The 20,068-nt window shown below is 38.8% G+C and overlaps 1 protein-coding gene across 1 annotated transcript in view; it reads left to right on the forward strand.

Moving 5' to 3' along the window:
* SCAMP1 (secretory carrier membrane protein 1) overlaps positions 1–20,068 on the forward strand; it is a 131,627-nt gene that overhangs the window by 52,975 nt on the left and 58,584 nt on the right. The window lies entirely within an intron of this gene.

Consider the following 20,068-nt stretch of genomic DNA (forward strand, 5'->3'; position numbering starts at 1 on the left):
TTAAGTTTAAGAATGTGTTTTTCTGGGGTACATAGAGCTCTACACCACGACAGAGACCTATGTATGGGACTGTACTGTGAATATTGGTATGATTTTTATTTGAATTAAGTTATTCTGAACAGTACCAGCCTTCTTTTCTCGTTGACTACAACCTCTGGAATTTTACCTGGTCTAGGAATGCATATTTTTCCCCTTAAAATTTAGTCTTCATTTATTTATAAAATGTAGGATTATGAAAAAACTTCTTGTAGATCAGTGGTTCTCTACCCTGGGTGCATATTAGAAGCACTTGGGGACCTTTATTAAACTATTCATTAGGGCCTTAATCTCTTGGGGTAAGGGTTGCAGATAATTTTGGCAAATTTTAGTTAGGGTAAATATTTTTGTCTCCTGTATTTGATCCTTTAGCTTAGACAAGCACACTCAGGAGGTCCCTAGCTTTAAACATTGTTGGCACTTGAAATGTTAATGTTAATCATTTTGATGATCACCTATTCGTGATATATGTTTTTCATAGTCCAGAATATAATTCTGAAAGATTATGTAGTTTTTGACTTGGATATTTCTTCAAGATATTATATCAACTTTTTGGTTTTAGGAACAGCTTTGAACAAAGTAAAAGAATAAAATAAGAATGAATTTTTAAAGTTCGTTTTGTTATTTCACAGTCCCCATTTAGTGACTTTTGGTTAGCAATTGAAACCCAAGCTTGGATCACTAAAAGTATTCATTGAGCTTGTAAATTGTAGGTTGAATCGTGTGAAATAGCCAGTAGGCTGGACAGCTTTGACCTACAAATATGGCAGTTTCATATGGCTCAAACTAAAAGTAAATGAGCACTACAGACGTATTAGAGTGCAATCTGGTAGTAGAAAGGGACGGGAAAAAAAGAGCTGTCATATTTTATTCCACTTTAAGTGTTCTTCTAACATGATTTCTGCGAAGTGGAGTTAGGAACAACATTTTTAAAAATTTACTGAAAAAGAATGAAAAGAGATTTTTATATCTTTTTTGGAGGACTTTATTAGCAAGAAATATGTTTAACCCTTTTACAGTAGCAACTTTAGATTACTCTTATCAGTAGTAGTGGTATTCTTGATCAAGTTGTCTACTTTGTCATGTGCTTTCCTTATATTATCTTATTGGATTCTCACAACAACTTTCAAAATGGGTATTTCTAATTTCCATTTTACTGATAAAGAATCTGAGTCATAGGCCATCCAGCTACGAAGTGGCAGAACTGGTTTACTAACTCATCTTTTTGTTGTAAAACTTATGTCTTTTCCATTTTGCTACTGCTGGTCTTTAGACATAAATGCATATGAAATTGAAGATATAGTCCTGTTTTTTTAAAAAATTCTCACCAGTTTGAAATTGGAATTTAAAAAATTATACAGACACAAAGAAAATATATCCAGGACCAATAAAACATAAAAGTGTAAATCATGGTTCTAAATGTTGAGGCTTTACAGTCAAGAGAAGTTATTCTGAAAGAGAGTAGTCTCAAGTAGGGAACTAGGCAAGAATGAGAAGCCAATTTACATGATGGGAATGAAACAATTCTCTTAGATTTGATGAGCATTTAGCACATTTTCCAGTAAAGTTTTTTTTTTTTTTAAGAATCCCATACCCCTCCCTTATATCTCCCTCTCTTAGACATTTAGCTTTGGTATATTGCCTTTGTTACATTTAATGGAGGCATATTACAATGTTACTGTTAACCATGGACTCCAGTTTGCATTGATTATATATTTTTTCCACAATATCATCCCTTTTTCAAAACCTTACAAGGTTGACATTCATTTGTTCTCCCATATGTGAAAACATTTTTTTATTTGTACATATAGTCGCCATCATTTACCACTCTAGGTTTCACGAAGTTGTACAGTCCCAGACTTATGATCTGTCTTTCCTTCTGGTGTCATACATGCCCCTAGCCCTCCTATTTCAGCTTTACTCACAGACATCTTTGTTCAGTGTACTTACAATATTGTGCTACCTTCATACAGAATTATGTATCCATTTATGGGTCTATCTAATCAATCCCATTGAACATTCTATACTCCATCAGCATCAAATGCTGAATCTCTACCCTCTTCCTATCCCCTGATAACCTGTATTCTCAGCTTTAACTCTTAAAAGTTTGCTCATTAATGTTAGTTCATGTTAATGAGACCATACAGTATTTGTCCTTTTCTTTCTGGTTGACTTTGCTCAATGTAACATTCCCAAGGTTCATCCACGTTGTGACATGTTCTGTGACTTTGTTTTGTCTTACAGCTGTGTAATATTCCAATGTGTGTATATACCACAGTTTGTTTATACAGTCATCCATTGACGGACATTTGGGCTGTTTCCACCTCTCTTGGCAATCGTGAATAATGCCACTATAAACATCGGTTTACAAATGTCTCTTCATGTCTTAGCTTTCAGTTCCTCTTATTATATACCTAGTAATGGAATTCCTGGATCATATGGCAGTTCTATACTTAGCTTCCTGAGGAACCACCACATTGCCTTCCAGATTGGCTACACCAGCATAATGTTGAATAACAATGGTGACAGTGGGCATCCCTGACTTGTTCCTGATCTTAGAGGGAAAGCTTTCAGTCTTTCCCCATTGAGTATGATGTTAGCTCTGGGTTTTCATATATTGCCTTTATCAGATTGAGAAAGGTCCCTTCTATCCTATCCTTTGAAGTGTTTTCAGTCAAGAAAGGGTGTTGAATTTTGTCACATGCCTTTTCTGCATCAATCGAGATGGTCATGTGATTCTTCTTTGATTTATTGATGTAGTGTATTACATTAATTGATTTTCTTGTGTTGAACCAGCCTTACATACCTGGAATAAATCCCACCTGGTCGTGGTGTATAATTCTTTTAATGTGCTGCTGGATTTGATTTGCAAGTATTTTGTTGAGGATTTTTGCGTCTATATTCATTAAAGAGATTGGTCTATAATTTTCTTTTTTTGTGGTATCTTTCTGACTTTGGTATTAGGGTGATGTTGGCTTCATAGAATAAGTTAGGCAGCTTTCCCTCCTCTTCAATTTTGTTTTAGGCATTTGAGCAGGATTGGTACTAATTCTTTCTTGAATGCTTGGTAGAATTCAAATGTGAAGCCATCTGGTCCTGGGCTTTTCTTTTTGGGGAGATTTTTGATGACTGACTCAATCTCTTTACTTGTGATTGGTTTGTTGAGGTCATCTCTTCCTTTTCGAGTCAATGTTGGTTGTTTCTGCTTATGTTTTCCTGACGAATGGACCCGTTTATTAATATATGGTGTTCTTCTTTGTCTCTTTCAACTGTTTTACATTTGAAGTCTAATTTATTTGATATTAATATAGCTACTCCTGCTTTTTTCTGGTTATTTGCATGAAATATTTTTTTCCATCCTCTCACTTTCAGCCTATTTTTGTCTTTCTGTCTAAAGTGAGTTTCTTGTAGACAGCATATAGACAGGTCCTGTTTTTAAATCCATTCTGCCAGTCGGTGTCTTTTTATTGGGGAGTTTAATCCATTAACTTGTAGTGTTATTACTGTAAGGGCAGTACTTTCTTCTACCATTTTGTCTTTTGGATTTTATATGTCATACCTTATTTTTTTCTCTCTCTCCTTTTACCCTTCCTTGTAGTCTTCATTTCTACACTGTTTTCCAAATGTCTCTCTCCTGTCTTTTCCTGTCAGCCTGTAGCATTCCGTGTAGTATTTCTAGTAGTGCAAGTCTCTTATTCACAAACTCTCAGTGTCTGTTTGTCTGAAAATTAACTCTTCCTCATTTTTGAAGGACAGTTTTGCTGAATATAGAATTCTTGGTTGACAGTTTTTCTGTTCAGTATCTTAAATATATCATACCACTGCCTTCTTGCCTCCATGGTTTCTGTGGAGAAATTTGTCCTTATTGAGCTTCCCTTGTGTGTGATGGATCGCTTTTCTCTTGCTGCTTTCAGAATTCTCTCTTGTCTTTGACATTTGACAGTCTGATTAGTAGGTGTCTTGGAGTAGGTCTATTGGCATCTATTCTGTTTGGGGTATGCTGTAGTTCTTGAATCTGTAATTTTCTGTCTTTCATAAGAGTTGGAAATTTTTCAGTGATTATTTCTTCTATTATTCTCTCTGCCCCTTTTCTCCTTCTGGGACACCCATAACATATATATTTGTGCACTTCATGTTGTCGTTTAGTTCCCTAAGGCCCTGCTCATATTTTTCTATTCTTTTCTCTGTTTTTTCTTTTTGTGTGTATGATTTAAAATGTTCTGTTTCCCACTTCACTGATCCTTTCTTCTGCCTCTTAAAATCTACTGTTTTATGTCTCCATTGTGTTTTTCATCTCTTCTGTTGTGCCTTTCATTTGGATAAGTTCTGCCGTTTGTTTTTTTCAAACTTTTGAGTTCTTCCTTATTTTCGCCCAATGTCTTCTTTATATCCTTCATCTCTTTTGCCATCTTCCCTCAGCTCATTGATTTGATTTTTGAATTGATTTACCCTGTTTGTTTGAACATCTTTAATTAGTAGTTTCAATTCCTGTATCTCAGTTGAAGTGTTAGTTTGTTCTTTGGCTGGTCCTTAATTTTGTGTTTCCTAGTATGGTTCATTATTTTTTAGCTGTGTAAGCATCTGATTTTCTTGATTACTTTATTCTCGAGCTTGTTTTCACTCTTTTACCTAGGGTTTTCTTGTTCTTTGGCTTTGTTCTCTGTCTGTTCTTTGGCGTTCAACTTATTCTAGACTTCTAACATAACATCTGTTTAGTTGATCAGAATTTTTCACCTTTTGTTTTTCTGTTTTTTTGCCCTGTCTCTGTATAACCTTTTTGTGAGAGGGTCTCCCCGGATATGATCAACCCCAGTCAGATTTTCCCAGTCCAGACAGGCCCAGGTCTCAGGAGGAGAGTATGAAGTTTCCCTGAGAATGAGACTCATAGATTGTCAGACCCTCCTGTGAAGCCTCTAGACTCTGCTTTTCCTATCTGTCCAGCATGTGGCACTTGTCAGCCCACAGCTCCCCACCCATGTAAAGAGGTGCCACAGTTCCTTTAATTCTCCACAGACCCTCTCCCTGCCTGGGGCATGGTTGACTCAAGCTGGTTTCTGTTTTCCAGCTCCTGGGGTCTGAGTTCTTTGAAGAGGGCCACCACTTGAGCTGTGCCTTGTCTTCCCTTTTCTTTAGGAAGTTATGCCCTTTAGGGAATTGTCTCCCCCATTAGACTCATTGCTTTGTCTTCCAGTAAACTATTTTTTAAATTTCTATTGTTCCATTATTACTTTTTTTTAAATTTTTTAACTTTATTTATTGAAAAATTAAAACAAACAACAAAAAAATGCCCACAACATTTTGACAGTCAGCTTTTTACATGATGAAAAACAGAGTTGAAATGGTGCAAGAATTTAAAAAGTCCTTTGTTTCCCATTTATGATTTCAGAAATTTGTCCTTTTTTTAACTATGACTATTTTCCAAAACTATTTTGAATTAGAACTCAGTCCAAATACTGTTTTAGTTCATTGATGGCATTCATATTTGTCTTAGAAAAAAATTTGTGAATATGTAGCTTCTGGATCGTTGCATAAGAGTGTGGTGAGCTATTTGAAGTCAAGTAAGAAGATCCTCTAGTGAATGTGTGATTGTGAGTGTAAGCTCCCTAAGATGTAGAAAGCTCCTGTCCTTTGTTTTGTCTTCTCTTTTTTAAAATGAGGTTTCCTTTCACATTAAATTTTTTGTTTGAATGGAAACTTTTAAGATATTTAAGGAAAGCAACAGAGGAAATAGTTGAATAATGCACATATTAATTCCCTCTATATTATAAATTCAGAGAAAGGAGTTGTTATAAAACATCTTATACCATAAGCTAAGTCACTCTGTTGATAGTGTCATGGAAAGTTATTGAGCACTTGAAATGTGGCTAGTCCAAACTGAGACGTGCTATGAATGTAAAATACACAATGGAATTTGAAGACTTAATATGAGAAGAAAATGCAAAATAGCTCTAGTAATTTTTTTATGGATTTTATATGTATTACATGTTGAACTTACAATATTTAGGATATATTGGGTTAAATAAAATACAATTATTTTCACCCTTTTTTTTCTTTTTAAAAATTTTGTTATTAGAATATTTTAAATTACATATGTGGCTCACATTTGTGGCTTGCACTGTATTTTTTTATGGATAACTCTGTGTCAATAAATCTCCTGAATATGTTTAAGAATCTGTATGTACCCCCAGCATCCAGATTTTGGTTTCTAATACCATTCTACAATAAAATAAACTCCAGGGCTCCTTGGAGAAAGACTGATTTCTAGGGCTGGGGCATTTTGAGCCTGGAGTAACATGTAATGCCAGAAAGTAAGGAAGTGCTCTAAAACAAAATAATGGAGGCATGTTAAAGTGACACAGGAGTCAATCTTTGTTGTTGTGGTTGTTGCTGATAGCATGTACCCTTGCTGTGATGTGATGAGACTGACACTTCACCTCTGTTCTACTTCCCTCAAACCTATAACCCCAGAATAACCATGAGACAAACAGTGGACAAAACCAAATCGAGGTATTCTACAAATACCTGACTGGTACTTCTCAAAGCCAGAAGGTCGTCAAAACAAATACAAACAAACAAGGAAATCCTGAGAAACTGTCATAGACCAGAGGAAGCTAAAGAGATGTAATGACTAAATGTAATTGTTCTGGTTTGCTAATACTGCCGTTATGCAAAATACCACAAATGGATTCGCTTTTATAAAGGGGATTTATTAGGGTACAAATTTAAAGTTCTAAACGTGTCCAAACTAAGGCATCAACAAGAGGATACCTTCACTGAAGGAAGGCCAATGGTGTCTGGAACACCTCTTTCAGCTGGGAAGGCACGTGGCTGTCATCTGCTGGTCCTTTGCTCCCAGATTGCATTTCAAAATGGCTTTCTCCAAAATGTCTCTGGCCTTCTGTCTCTCTTAGGTTCTCTCAGCTCTCTGCTTGGTTCACCTGGCGCATTTCTCTCTAAGCATTTGGGAGTCTTCTCTTAGCTTCTCTGGGGCAAACTCTGGGCTTTATCTCTTAGCTTAGCGTCTCCAAACGTCCTTCTGTCTGCATCTCCAAGGATCTCCAAGCATCTCCAGGCATCAGCGTCAGCACCTGTGTTGGCTTCTGAGCTCTCTTAAGTACTCCAGTGAACCAATCAAGACTCACCCTGAGTGGGCGGGGGCCACACCTTCATGGAAATAACCCAGTCAAAGGTTCTACCTTAATGAACAAAGTAATAAGTCTGCCTCCACAAGATTACATTAAAGAACATGGCTTTTTTGGGAGTTAGATTGTATCCAAACTGGCACAGTAATGTAGTATCCTGGATGGGATCTTGGAGCAGAAAAAGACATTGGGGAAAAACTAATGAAATCTGAATAAAGTATGAAGTTAACTAGTAATGTACCATGTTGGTTTATTAGTTGTGACAAATGCACCACAGTAGGATACATGGGAATTCTCTACTATTTTGGCAACTTTTCTATAAATCTAAAACTATTCTAAAATTAAAAAGTTACAGTATTTAAAACAATTCTGTATGTAGCTGGATTTATTGGAGTTCGTAGCTTCCATCAGATTTTCAGAGTGGTCAGTGATCTCCAATTTGGGTTTTTAGTATAAAAAATAATAGGATCAATGTCAGGAATTAGGAAAAGAAATGAAAATTTACCCAAAGTCCCATTACCTAAAGATAGCATCTTAGAAAACAAGTATTTGCTGCCAGTCTTTTTCTTGAATACTTTGTTTACATTGTTGCTTCTATTTTGCATTGTTCTAGCTCCTCCAACAAAAGAATAGTTGTTACAATGTTATAAAATCTTTGTTACTGTTTTAATGACTATGCAATATTTTTTTTCAAGTTAGTTTTACCATCAATCATTTATTGTGCTGATTATGGCTGTTTTTTTAAGATGTTTATATTATTTCCATAAAGTGGAGTCTTGGATTTGGGGTTTTGAAGTCAGAAAGATCTCGGCCACTCATCTAGTTGTGTTCTTGGACAAATTATTTAAACTCTCAAAGCCTCAACTTTATCATCTGAAAAATGACAATAACAATAGTACCTAGTCGTACATTCAAAAATATTTGTATGTGTATTTTTCTAGGTATTGGTGATGTAGCCGCAAACTAAATAGACATGATTTCTGTTCTCATGGAGCCCACATTCTAGTTTATTAAAGGTTTTTTCTACTTACATTTTTGTTTTCTTAAAATGTTTTTTCAAATTATGAAATATTTCAAACATACAGAAAAAAAATTTAAGAAGACATTTATAGATCTACCACAAAGATTTACAGTTCTTACTTTTTGTCATATTTGCTTGCAAATTTTTAAAATTTAAGGATACAGATAAAACCTCATCCCTACCATATTTTCTTCCCTTCCTCCTCCTTGAGAGAGAACCATATTCTGAAGTTGGTGTTTATCATTCTTATTTATGTTCTTATACTTAAACAGTGTACATTAAGTGGTTAAGAGGAAACAGATTCATTGATTTTCAGCAAGATAAGGATAAATAACTGTTTTATGCGTATAGTAGATACTATGTAGTAATTAAATACACTAGATTTATACATATAAACATGCATAAATCTCAAAGTCAATGTTGGGTATGTAAAAGCAGCCCTAAAATGTTTTAAAAACTAACAAATAATGACATATATCACAGGGTTTGTGATTAAATGAGATATGTTTAAAACATCCAAGTAAGGCATGTAGTGAGTACTTAATAAATATTAACTAACTAGTGGTTATAATAGTAGTAGAATTATGAATAGATTCTGCTAATGCCCTCCATCCAAAGACCACCCGAAACACATTTGTGGTTGAACAAGTTGAATATAGTATTCATTGCCATGGGAGAACAAGGAACTGTAGTGTCTCAATAAGAGGGAATTAGAAAGGACCTTTTACTAGATTTGGTCTTTGGTTGGGTGGATACTGTTAGAAAATTGGAGCAATTCTTTAATTGGCTCTCTCAGTAAATCTTATCTATTGGGAGTGCAGAGTATACTGAGGGGAACACTGTAAATTGGCAAAGAAGCAATAGAGCCTCATTGTCAGAGAGGAGAATGATGTTTTGTTTTGTTTTTTAATTCATTTTTATTGAGATATATTCACATACCATACAATCATCCATGGTGTGCAATCAACTGTTCACAATACCTTCATATAGTTGTACATTCATCACCCCAATCTATTTTTGAACATTTTTCTTGCACCAGAAAGAATCAGAATAAGAATAAAAAATAAAAGTAAAAAAGAACACCCAAATCATCTCCCCCCATCCCACCTATTCTTCATTTAGTTTTTTCCCAATTTTTCTACTCATCCATCCATACACTGGATAAAGGGAGTGCAATCCACAAGGTTTTCATAATCACACTGTCACCCCTTGTGATCTACATTGTTATACAATCATCTTCAGGTGTCAAGGCTACTGGGTTGGAGTTTGATAGTTTCAGGTATTCTCTGCTAGCTATTCCAAAACATTAAAACCTAAAAAATGTTAATTATATAGTGTGTAAGAATGTCCCCCAGAGTGACATCTTGACTCCATTTTGTGAAATCTCGCCACTGACGCTTTATTTCTTTTCATTTTGCATCCCCCTTTTGGTCAAGAAGATGTTTTCAATCCCACAATGTCAGGTCCAGATTCATCCCCGGGAGTCATATCCTGCATTGCCAGGGAGATTTACGCCCCTGGGAGTCAGGTCCCACGTAGGGGGCAGGGCAGTGAGATCACCTGCCAAAGTGGCTTAGTTAGAGAGAAAGGGCCACATCTGAGCAACAAAAAGGCACTCGGGGAGACTCTTAGGCACAATTATAAGCAGGTTTAGCCTCTCCTTTGCAGTAACAAGCTTCATAGGGGCAAGCCCCAAGAGACAGGGCTCAGCATATCAAGCCATCAGTCCCCAGTGTTTGTGAGAACAGAGAATGATGTTTTTTTTGGGTTGCACAGTGATCCTGTTCTTGTGCATATACAGAATTATGATGTTGTCTTGTTTTGTCTCACTTTATCATGGTCTTAGAATAACCTTGTCTGAGGTTGGTGTTCTTTGAGATTATGTCTATAACGTGATGGTATATATGGAGTGCCAGGCCAGCTTCCAATAACCCTGAGGACTAGTTTTGTCAGACTATCTTTTTACATGTTTAAGATTATTGCTTAGGATAAATTCTTAGAGATGGATTGATAGGTTAAAATTGCTCTATTAGTTTCTAGAAAAATATGAGTGAATGCTTAATTTAATCTCACCTTCATCTGAAAATTAAATTTTAAAGTATTCAAAGACTTATAAAGAGTAATCTTTTATTTGTAATAACTGTATTAATGGAGTGCTGATAGAGTGAAGTAAGATACTAGATATTACAATTTAAAAATGGAGGGTAGACGAGTTTTGGAATATTTTTTCTGCTTGAACTCAAAATGCATTTTCCCACTGAAATTATGTTGAGCATGGTGGGTAGGTTCCTGGCCTACGCTCTAAAATCTTAGCCTAAGTTACTGAAAGCTATGTATTTATTGGGAATATTTTCCTTTTCAATCAGGTAGCGGTTTAAAATGTCTGTTGTAGCTTGATTTTTTACTAGTTTCGGTTGTTAGTGATGGCATTCGTGACTTTGTACAAGGTTTCTTCTGTGAGTATTGAAGGACAGGGGTAGAGATGCCCGTGAGTGTGGGAGAAGTGAGGTGCTGCTAATATAAATAGTGGAATGTTATTCAGCCATAAAAAGAAATGAAGTGCTGATACATGTCACATCATGGATGAATCTTGAAGACATCATGTTGAGCAAAATAAGTTAGACACAAAAGGACAAATATTGTATGAATTTTCTCTTATATGAAATACTTAGAGAAGCAAATTCATGGAGACAGAAAGCAGAATAATGGTTACCAGGGGGAGGGGGCAAGGGGAATGGGAAGTTATTGCTTAATAGGTATGAGTTTCTGTTTGGGATAATGAAAATAAATTCTGGAAATGGATAGTGGTAAAAGTTACACAGCAGTGTCAATGTACTTAATGTCACAGAATCGTTCACTTAAAAATGGCTAAAATGATTTTTATGTCATATATATTTTACCACAATTAAAAAAAAGTAAGTAAAGACTGAAAATATATTATTGCCGTATGAAGAGACAAAGAATATGTAGCTAAAAAATGTAGGATAAAGTGTTATAGTTGGGTTAAATGATTAGTCCATAAAAAATATTATTCTGTTATTTTTCTGACTTGGTAATATTTGTGGTATTTGTAAGCTTTTGTAAATATGAAATTTATTTAGGTTTCTTCTATGGTTCTATATATACATTCAGTTTCAATTTTAAAAAAGGAAAAAAGAAATTCTTGCGGGCACATTTTTCAGGGGCCTAGTTTACTGCCTTGTTTCTTTTCTTCAGAGATAAACTGCCTGGTTCCCTTTCTGTTCTAGTTGCTACCAAATATGATTTATCTCACATATAGCAGCAGTATCTGTACCTTCTGACAGAAAGAAGAACCAAGGGAAGAAAACTCCAAGTACTGACAGTGTGAGAGGACATGCTCAGGTGGTCGTTTCTGATAAGGGACATAGATAATTGGTTTATGTAAGGAAGAGCTGTCTGTAACTAAGGTAATTGAGAATATGAAATAGACTGAGAGTCAGAAGACCTAAACTCTCATCTAGGCCCTTCCGCTAATTAGTTGGCAAATCATCTAACCTCTTTTGCCATCATTTTCCTTATGTGTAACAGTGGGAGAAGGGAAGAAGATGTTGCATTAAATAATTTCTAATGCTTATCAGTTTCTCTTTTGAAAATGAAGGATAAAACTTTCAACTGCAGGTGCTGACTGGGTAGTGGTTATACATAAAGTTTACCTATGTATTAATACTGCATGCACATCCTCTATACTTCTTTAATACCTGTTTTTAGTTTATCTGCATTTCTTTTTTTCTTTTTTCTTTTCCCCTCTGATTCTCACTGTCTTGTCTGTCTTGGAGCTCATTATCTATCCTTTCCAGAACAAATCCCTCTTTGTTTTTAGTCTCATTTAATGAGGCCTTTTATCCTCCTAGTGTCCTTGGCTAGAAATACCTGAGTCCTCTTTGGCTCAAACAAGTTCTTTTCCTACATCTAATCAGTTGCCACATCCTGTCACTAATACCTCCAAGATATTTCACCTGTCTGTCCTTTTCATTCCTACTAAACTGTCCTAATTCAGTCTCTTGTAAAATAATACAGTGGCCTTTCTAGTTACCTGCCTCCAATCTGTCTTCTCTTAAACCCTTTTTTTTTTTTTGCGCTGTAGCTGGAATTATTTTCTTAAAGCAGAGATCAGATTAGGTCATATACTCTCCTTAGGAATCCCTACTGTGATTATGCATTGCCTACTTAGTCATGTTCTATGGGGGCCCTCCCTAGTTTGACCCCAGACTATCTTTTTAGCTTTATCCGCCGATGCATCATTTGCTCCAGCAGAATCCATGTACTCAGTAATCTCCTGTTCCTTTTAAATCACCTCTTCTAGGCCTCCTACCTGTCATTTAATAGGAGGTGAAGTGGGTAAGAGACATGTGTGTGACAACAATATAATGCCTTGCTACCCTAAATTATCTTCCCCTCCCTCTACAGGTAAATACAAACCCCTCACACTGGGTATTTTCATCCTCATGTACAAATGACCACATACTTAGTGGCCTGGGAAAAACCAAACATTTATTATCTCAGTTTCTGTAGATTAGGAGTCCAGGCGTGTGGAGAAAGCTGCTACACAGTGTGTTGTGGGAATCCAGGCTCAGGGCACAACAACTTTCACCAAATGACTGCTTTATTACTTATACAGCACAAAGGATTCAAAAGAGCAGGGGAAGAAATCCCACTATGGCTGGTCTCCTGGGGTGGCCAAAACTACGTGGGTTGGGGTTGGTAGATGGCAGCTCCACATTCCCCACTTTGCTGTTCAAATGTGGTATTTATCCACCCTAGGAGGAGGGGGTCCTGCCTCTGAGAATTCCTGCCCTGATTAGCATGTGGGGATGCTTGTTCCCAGTTTCTGGGTTTAAAATCTTGCCAGGCCATTTCATTAGACTTAACATTTCCCTCAGGTTGTGGAATGGAGACAGATTGAAACATCCTCACAGAATAGAAGAGGAGGTGGGGGTAGGTGAGGGCTAGGAGATGGCCTCTGAGCATGTGTCTGGCTTCTCTAGCAGTCCACCCCTCAGCCTCTCGACCAGGCTTAGCCTACTTCTCCACATAAGCCTATCTCCTACCTCAGACACAAAGGCCAGAGATGGGTCAGGCCTATTGACCCATGGCTGTCAGCAATTTTGGCAGTAAAGGTTTGGGAACACCGGCGGCTGCTACACATTGGGAGGGCTTCACCTATGCATGCCATTATTCCAAGCAGGGTGATCAGGCTTGTCTGAAGTAATGGTGGCATCCATTCTCCCCTGCCCCCCAGGAGACAGCTGAAAAGGTCCCACAGAGAATTTGTACACCTTGCAGCCAGTGGGCTTGCTGTTGAATTTTAGTTACCTCCTGTTCCACCTTCCCTGAAGTATTACCAAACATACAGCAGATATTAGCAGTAGCACATATGCTTCATTGTTGGGGTAGGCTAAGGAAGTATAAGGCAATGTGGTTATGAGACACTGCTTTGACTAGGGAGTCTAATTATTTTTTCTGATCCTGAAAGGCTCGGGCTGTGAGCTCAGCAGTGTCAGCCAAGGTGGCTGACTGATTGTGTATCATGTGTTCATTGGTGAATGAATTGGAAAGATGATTGAGCCATTTGCCAGTTTCATTACATTGGGAGTTGTTGCATTTCGACAGGTTGTCCAGAGATGTGAAGAGTGCACAGCCAACAACTGTGCCGTTGTCTTTGTCACAGGTGTAAATGAAGAATTGCCTGTATTAGCTCATACGTGAGACAGGGAAGATCAGTTCCTTGAGTGTCAATATGGACTTGGCAAAGAAGAGAGAAAGAGTGAGGGATCAGATGGTAGATCGAGCTGTCCCTCAGGTTCCCTGCTGTCACAGTGATGAAGGTTAGCTGGACACAGGTGTCTTCCTTCCAGGTTGCCACCAGGTCATATCTGTAGGAAACAGGAGAAGGGGGCAGTAACTAGTCCTGACAGGGTGGTTGTGCAACCAGTTCCCTTGGGGGATGCTTTTCTTGGCCTATTTTCAGTAATTTTTCTTCTAAGACTACCCAGTCTGTCTACCCCTTGCTCTGAGCTATAACTTCACCTCTTTCCCATTGATCAAGTGCCTTACCCATATCTTCTGGCCCATTTCTACCCCTTGCTGATAGATGGGAGTTGTCAGGACTCCTCGAAGGGTGTCCCATGACCAATCCCAAGGGTAAGTGTTGCCCACTAACCTCCAGTATACGTGTCAGGCCCCACAGATCCAGCACACTGGATTGTTACCCCATGTGTGTTAAGCACTTCTAGACCTGCTTCCATCATTCCATCCCTCCACCTGATGGCCTTAGCTTCCCACCATCCTGGGAATCAGGTGGAGGATGTAAAGGGGTAAAATACGGATGATTCCCTGACACTGGCTGGAAAGAGAGTCCCAAGTGGTGTGTCTTTGTTCCGTCTTCCAGGGCCAGTCCTCTTCCTGATGGGGTGTAAGGGCAGATATACAGCAAAGCCTGGGTTCCTTCTCTACCCTTGGACCCTCTCCAGGCTAGGAAGTGGGATAAGGCCATGTTTCCCTTCTGGGGAACTGCTGAGTTCAGCTTCCAGAGGGCCTGAGTAAGACGGAAAGTCCATCTGATGACTGCATTTCATTTGTCAATTTGGCTAGTTTAAGGCATCCAATTGTTTGGTCAAGTAAGCAGTGGCCTGATTGTTACCATGAGGGTATTCTGTGGATTAAATCATCAGTAAGTTGATTGCATCAGTGACTGATTGTATCTACAGTCAACTGAGGAGATTGCCTTTAACAATGAAAGAAGTTTCATCCAGTCCGTTGAAGGCTTTAAAAGGAGAAGTGATGATTTCAGCAGTCAGAGAGAGAATTTCCATCTCTGTTTCAACCAGCCAGTTTCTCCTGGGGAATTCATTGAAAACCTCCATGGGAGTTCTCAGCTTGTGGCCTGTCCTATGGTTTTTGGACTTGCCTATCCCCGTGGTTGCATGAGACAATTCTTGTGAAAGTCTTGTATTTACAGAGATCTCCTGTCAGTTCTGTTTCCCTAGAGAACCCTGACCAATACATCATCCAGTAAGAGAGTTGTCAGGTTGTAGACATGGAAGCTCCTTTTTTAGGTGGCCATTAAAGTTATCCTCTATGCTGGCTACCTGTGGCGGGTGATTTGGAAGGCCCTTCGAATTCCATGAATCTGGGCCCATTGTTGAGTGCATTGTGCAGTAAAGTGGTGTCCTTGGTCAGAGGATATGTCTTTTGGGTACCCAGAAGGATGATAAAGCTGCCTTTTCCAAGGTATTCCCTGTTTGTACTGCTTCTGCATGACAAACTGGAAAGGCAGGGCCATAGCCTGAATAGGTGTCTTCTGCAACCAAGCCATAGGACGTACCTTGGAGTGGTGGAAGAGAGCCTAATGTATTTTACTTGCGTTATTGGCTGGTGTAGCCCTCTGAGAATAGCTGTTAAATGTCCTTTTTAGACTCTGGCTTGTAGTTGACAGCTATCACATTGATAAATAGCAGATTGGGCCTCTTTTATCAAAAGAGGTACTCTGTGTTTCTGGGCCCATATTTTCATGGTATTGGAATTTCCATGTCACATTCAGTGGTGAATCCACCCAGCAGTGGAAGCATCCATGGAAAATTCAGCTATTTCCTGGATGTCACTGAGGGTAACTTCATTGTCCTCTGTGCAGGGCTCAACTTCTGGCTATCTCCCAGGAGTGCAAAAATCAGCTCAGTGCATCCTTTATCAGTTAGGTCATTCTGGCAATGTTCATTGTGATATGGACATTTGACATATGCGTCAATGCAGGGAACATAATGGTGCCTTTCCACACTGCCAGTTGTTTCCAAAGGTCCCTTCTTCACTCTGGGAAACCTTTGGTTCTCCAGTCTCATTCCCTCCATGAACCTGAACAGGCTGCTAAGCTGTTGGCCATGACTCCGTAAACAGCTATACACAGGTGCTTGTGTCTGAGTGTTCAAGAGCTAAGAGGACCACTTGTATTTCAGCCCATTGAGCACTTTTTCCACTGCCAAGGGTGACGTATATTCTGCCTGAGAGGAGGGAAACAGCACCTGCTGCCCAGTGGATGCCAGATAGCTTCAGCTTGGCTAATCCATCATTGAAGCAGCACTGAGCATTTGCTGGGGCATCCTTGAGTAAGGATTCCCAGGATGCCAATGCAGGCAGAGAAGGGCCCTCATCTGGTGTTGCAATAGGATCGTTGTTGAGGGGGTCTCATGCAAGCTTGTCACTTCCTGGGGGCCTGGGCAAGCATAATCCTGAATATACCACTTTAATTTGATTCTGTTTTGGGGTACTGCCTAGGTGAGTGTTCTTTATCCAGTATCCAGGACATAATGGGGATTCCTGATCTCAGTAGGACCTGAGAGCTCTTGAAAATCTCCACTTCCACCAGGGCCCAACAATATGCCAGAAGCTGCCTCAGGAAGGGGAACCTCCTGGTCCAAAAACCCAGGGGTCTGCAAATTCCTGTTGTTCCCTCCCTCTGTGACAGATACCAGTTGGTGTGGTTCCAGGTGGCAGAACCTGTAACTCAAACAGAAGTCCAGTCTTTAAAGGTCCTATAGAGGCAGGGCAGCCGAAATGGCCACTTTTACTTTCTGCAGGGCCAGCTGTTCCCCTGTTCCCCAGTGGAAACTACCTACTTTTCACATCACCCAACATAGGGGGATAATGAGATGAGGCCAGTATGCAATAGCACAGTACATGGGACCATGAGTGCCAAAGGGGGTACTTCTGCCTTCAAGTTCCAGTAGTGTGTAAGTTAGCTACCAGGCTCCACTTACCTTTTTCACTGGCTACCCTGAGCTATTACAGGATGAGAAAGTGGAGCAGAAGACACCTGCAGGTAGACTGTCCTTTATGAGTTCAGTAACGTCCTTTTCTTCACCAGGGAGGTGACATTGCCATTGTTGAACAGTGTAGCGAGGAGATGGGGGCAGTGCAAGATATCAACTCCTACAGTGCATTGCCTGGCAGGAAACATAGCTACAGAGGTGGCCAGAGGGCCATAATGACTGACCCACAGGGTGGCAGGAATGCCCCAAACCTCCCAATGCTATTAGCCGACCCCTCAGCTCTGCATCTCCTGGAATAATAGTGACCTGGGTGCCTGTATCCAAAAGTGCCATAAATGTTTGTTTACTGCCTCCAAAAAAATTTTTTTTGGTTATTCTTTTTTAAAACTTTATTATGGAAAAATTTCAAACACATACCAAATTGATATAAACATATAATGAACCCCAGTGTACCCATCGCCTAGCTCCAGTAGTTGTCAATCCATAACCAATCTTGTTTCATCTATATCCGTACCCCCACCTTTCCCCTGCTTCCTGTATTATTTTGAATCAAATCACAAATATCACCATTTCCTCTGTAAGTGTGTAACTATGCAGCTCTGAAACGGGTTGATGAACTTTTTTTTTAAAATTTTTTTCAGTTTTTATTGAGATTGTTCACATACCATACAACTATCCAAAGATCCAAAGTGTACAGTCAGTTGCCCATGGTACCATCATACAGCTGTGCATCCATCTCCACAATTAATTTTTTTTTCAATTTAGAACATTTTCATTACTCCAGAAAAGAAAGACAAAAAAAGGAAACTCCAATCCTCCCATACCCCTAACCACCACCCCCCCTCCATTATTATTATTTTTTTTAATGGTCAAAAAAACTTGTATTTAGAATTTGCCAGCTGGACTCAGTTTAGATGATCCCAATTTTGTTGGCAACATCCAAAGCAACATAGTCAGGAGCCAGTAGAACATATGCCGCCTTCTCTCCATCAGGCCTGATGAGGGTGTTGACCTTTGCCACATCAGTGTTGTAGAGCTTCTTCACAGCCTGTTTGATCTGGTGCTTGTTGGCCTTGACATCCGCAGTGAACACAAGTGTGCTGTTGTCTTCAGTCTTCTTCATGGCTGACTCAGTGGTTGGGGAACTTGATGATGCCATAGTGGTCAGGTTTCTCTTAGGGGCGCTCTTCCGAGGATATTTGGGCTGTCTTCTGAGACTCAGCGTCTTGGGCTGCAGGAATGTGGGTGATGTGCTGATTTTTTTTGTGTTTGTGGACGCCTTTCAGTACTGCCTTCTTGGCTTTCAAAGCCTTTGCTTTGGCTTCGGTTTTGGGAGGGGCAGGGGCTTCCTTCTTTGCTTTTGGTGCCATCTTCGTGAAAAGGGGCCCCCACTCCATTATTAATTCATAATTTTGGTATAGTACATTGGTTACTGTTGAAGAACGAATGTTAAAATGCTACTAACTGTAGTATACAGTTTGCAATACGTATATATTTTTTTCTTATATGCCCCTCTATTATTAACTTCTAGTTATAGTGTCATACATTATTTGTGAGAGAGATTTCTAATATTTGTACAGTTAATCACAGGCATTGTCCACCACAAGATTCACTGTCCTATACATTCCCATCTTTTAGCCTCCAGCTTTCCTTCTAATGACATATGTGACTCTGAACTTACCCTTTCCACCACCTTCACACACCATTCAGCACTGTTAGTTATTCTCACAACATGCTGCCATCACCTCTGTCCATTTCCAAATGTTTAAGTTCATCGTAGTTGAACATTCTGCTCATCATAAGCAACCACTCCCCATTCTTTAGCCTCGTTCTATATCCTGGTTACTTGTATTTCATGTCTGTGAGTTTACATATTATAATTAGTTCAATTCAGTGAGACCCTGCAATATTAGTCCTTATGTGTCTGTCTTATTTCACTCAATATAGTGCCCTCAGGGTTTCTTCATCAACCCAATTTTTTTAAGACGGTTTTGTTCACACATCATACATTCCATCCTAAGTAAACAATTATTGGTCCCTGTATAGTCACATATTTATGTATTCAGCACCATCACCACTATTTATATAAGGACATCTCCATTTTTTCCACAAAGGAGGAGGAAGAGTCAAAGAAAGTAGAGAGACAAAAGAAAAAGAAAAGAGAGAGAGAGGAAAAAAAAAACATGACAGCTAGAAAGCAAAGAAAGAAAAGGTAGTATTAAACTAAAGTAGAATAGAGAATGAGACAACATCACCAATGCCAAGAGTCCCATACCTTCCCCTGTGTCCCTACCCCCACCCTCCCCATAGGCATTCAGCTTTGGTATATTGTCTTTGTTATATTAAAGGAAACATAATATAATATTTCTGTTAATTCTAGCCTCTAGTTTGCATTGATTGTATTTTCCCCCCAATCCCACCCTATTTTTAATACCTTGCAATGTTGACATTCATTTGTTCTACCTCATGTAAAAATATATTTGTAACTTCTATTACAATCGTTGAGCACCCTAGGTTTCACTGAGTTATACAGTCCCAGTCTTTATGTTTTGTTCTGGTTTCCCACATGGTCCTGACCTTCCTCTTTCAACCATACTCACAGTCATCTTTGTTCATTGTATTTACATTGCTGTGCTACTGTCTCCCAAAATTGTTATCCAAAACTCTAACTCCTGTCTTTTCCTTTCTGTCTGCAGTGCTTCCTTTATTGTTTCCTGCAGAGCAGGTATCTTGTTCACAAACTCTGTCATTGTCTGTTTATCAGAGAATATTTTAAGCTCTCCCTCATATTTGAAGGACAGTTTTGCTGGATATAGGATTCTTGGTTGGTGGTTTTTCTCTTTCAGTATCTTAAATATATCACCCCACTTCTTTCTTGCCTCCATGGTTTCTATTGAGAAATCCGCACATAGTCTTATCAAGCTTCCTTTGTATGTGATGGATTGCTTTTCTCTTGCCACTTTCAGGATTCTCTTTTTATCTTTGATATTTGATAATCTGTTTATTAAGTATCTTGGCTTAGGCCTATTCAGATCTATTCTGTTTGGGGTACGCTGCGCTTTTTGGATCCGTAATTTTATGTCTCT

This window comes from Choloepus didactylus, chromosome 13 (genome assembly GCF_015220235.1).
Source record: "Choloepus didactylus isolate mChoDid1 chromosome 13, mChoDid1.pri, whole genome shotgun sequence".
In the NCBI taxonomy this organism is placed as follows: domain Eukaryota; kingdom Metazoa; phylum Chordata; class Mammalia; order Pilosa; family Megalonychidae; genus Choloepus; species Choloepus didactylus.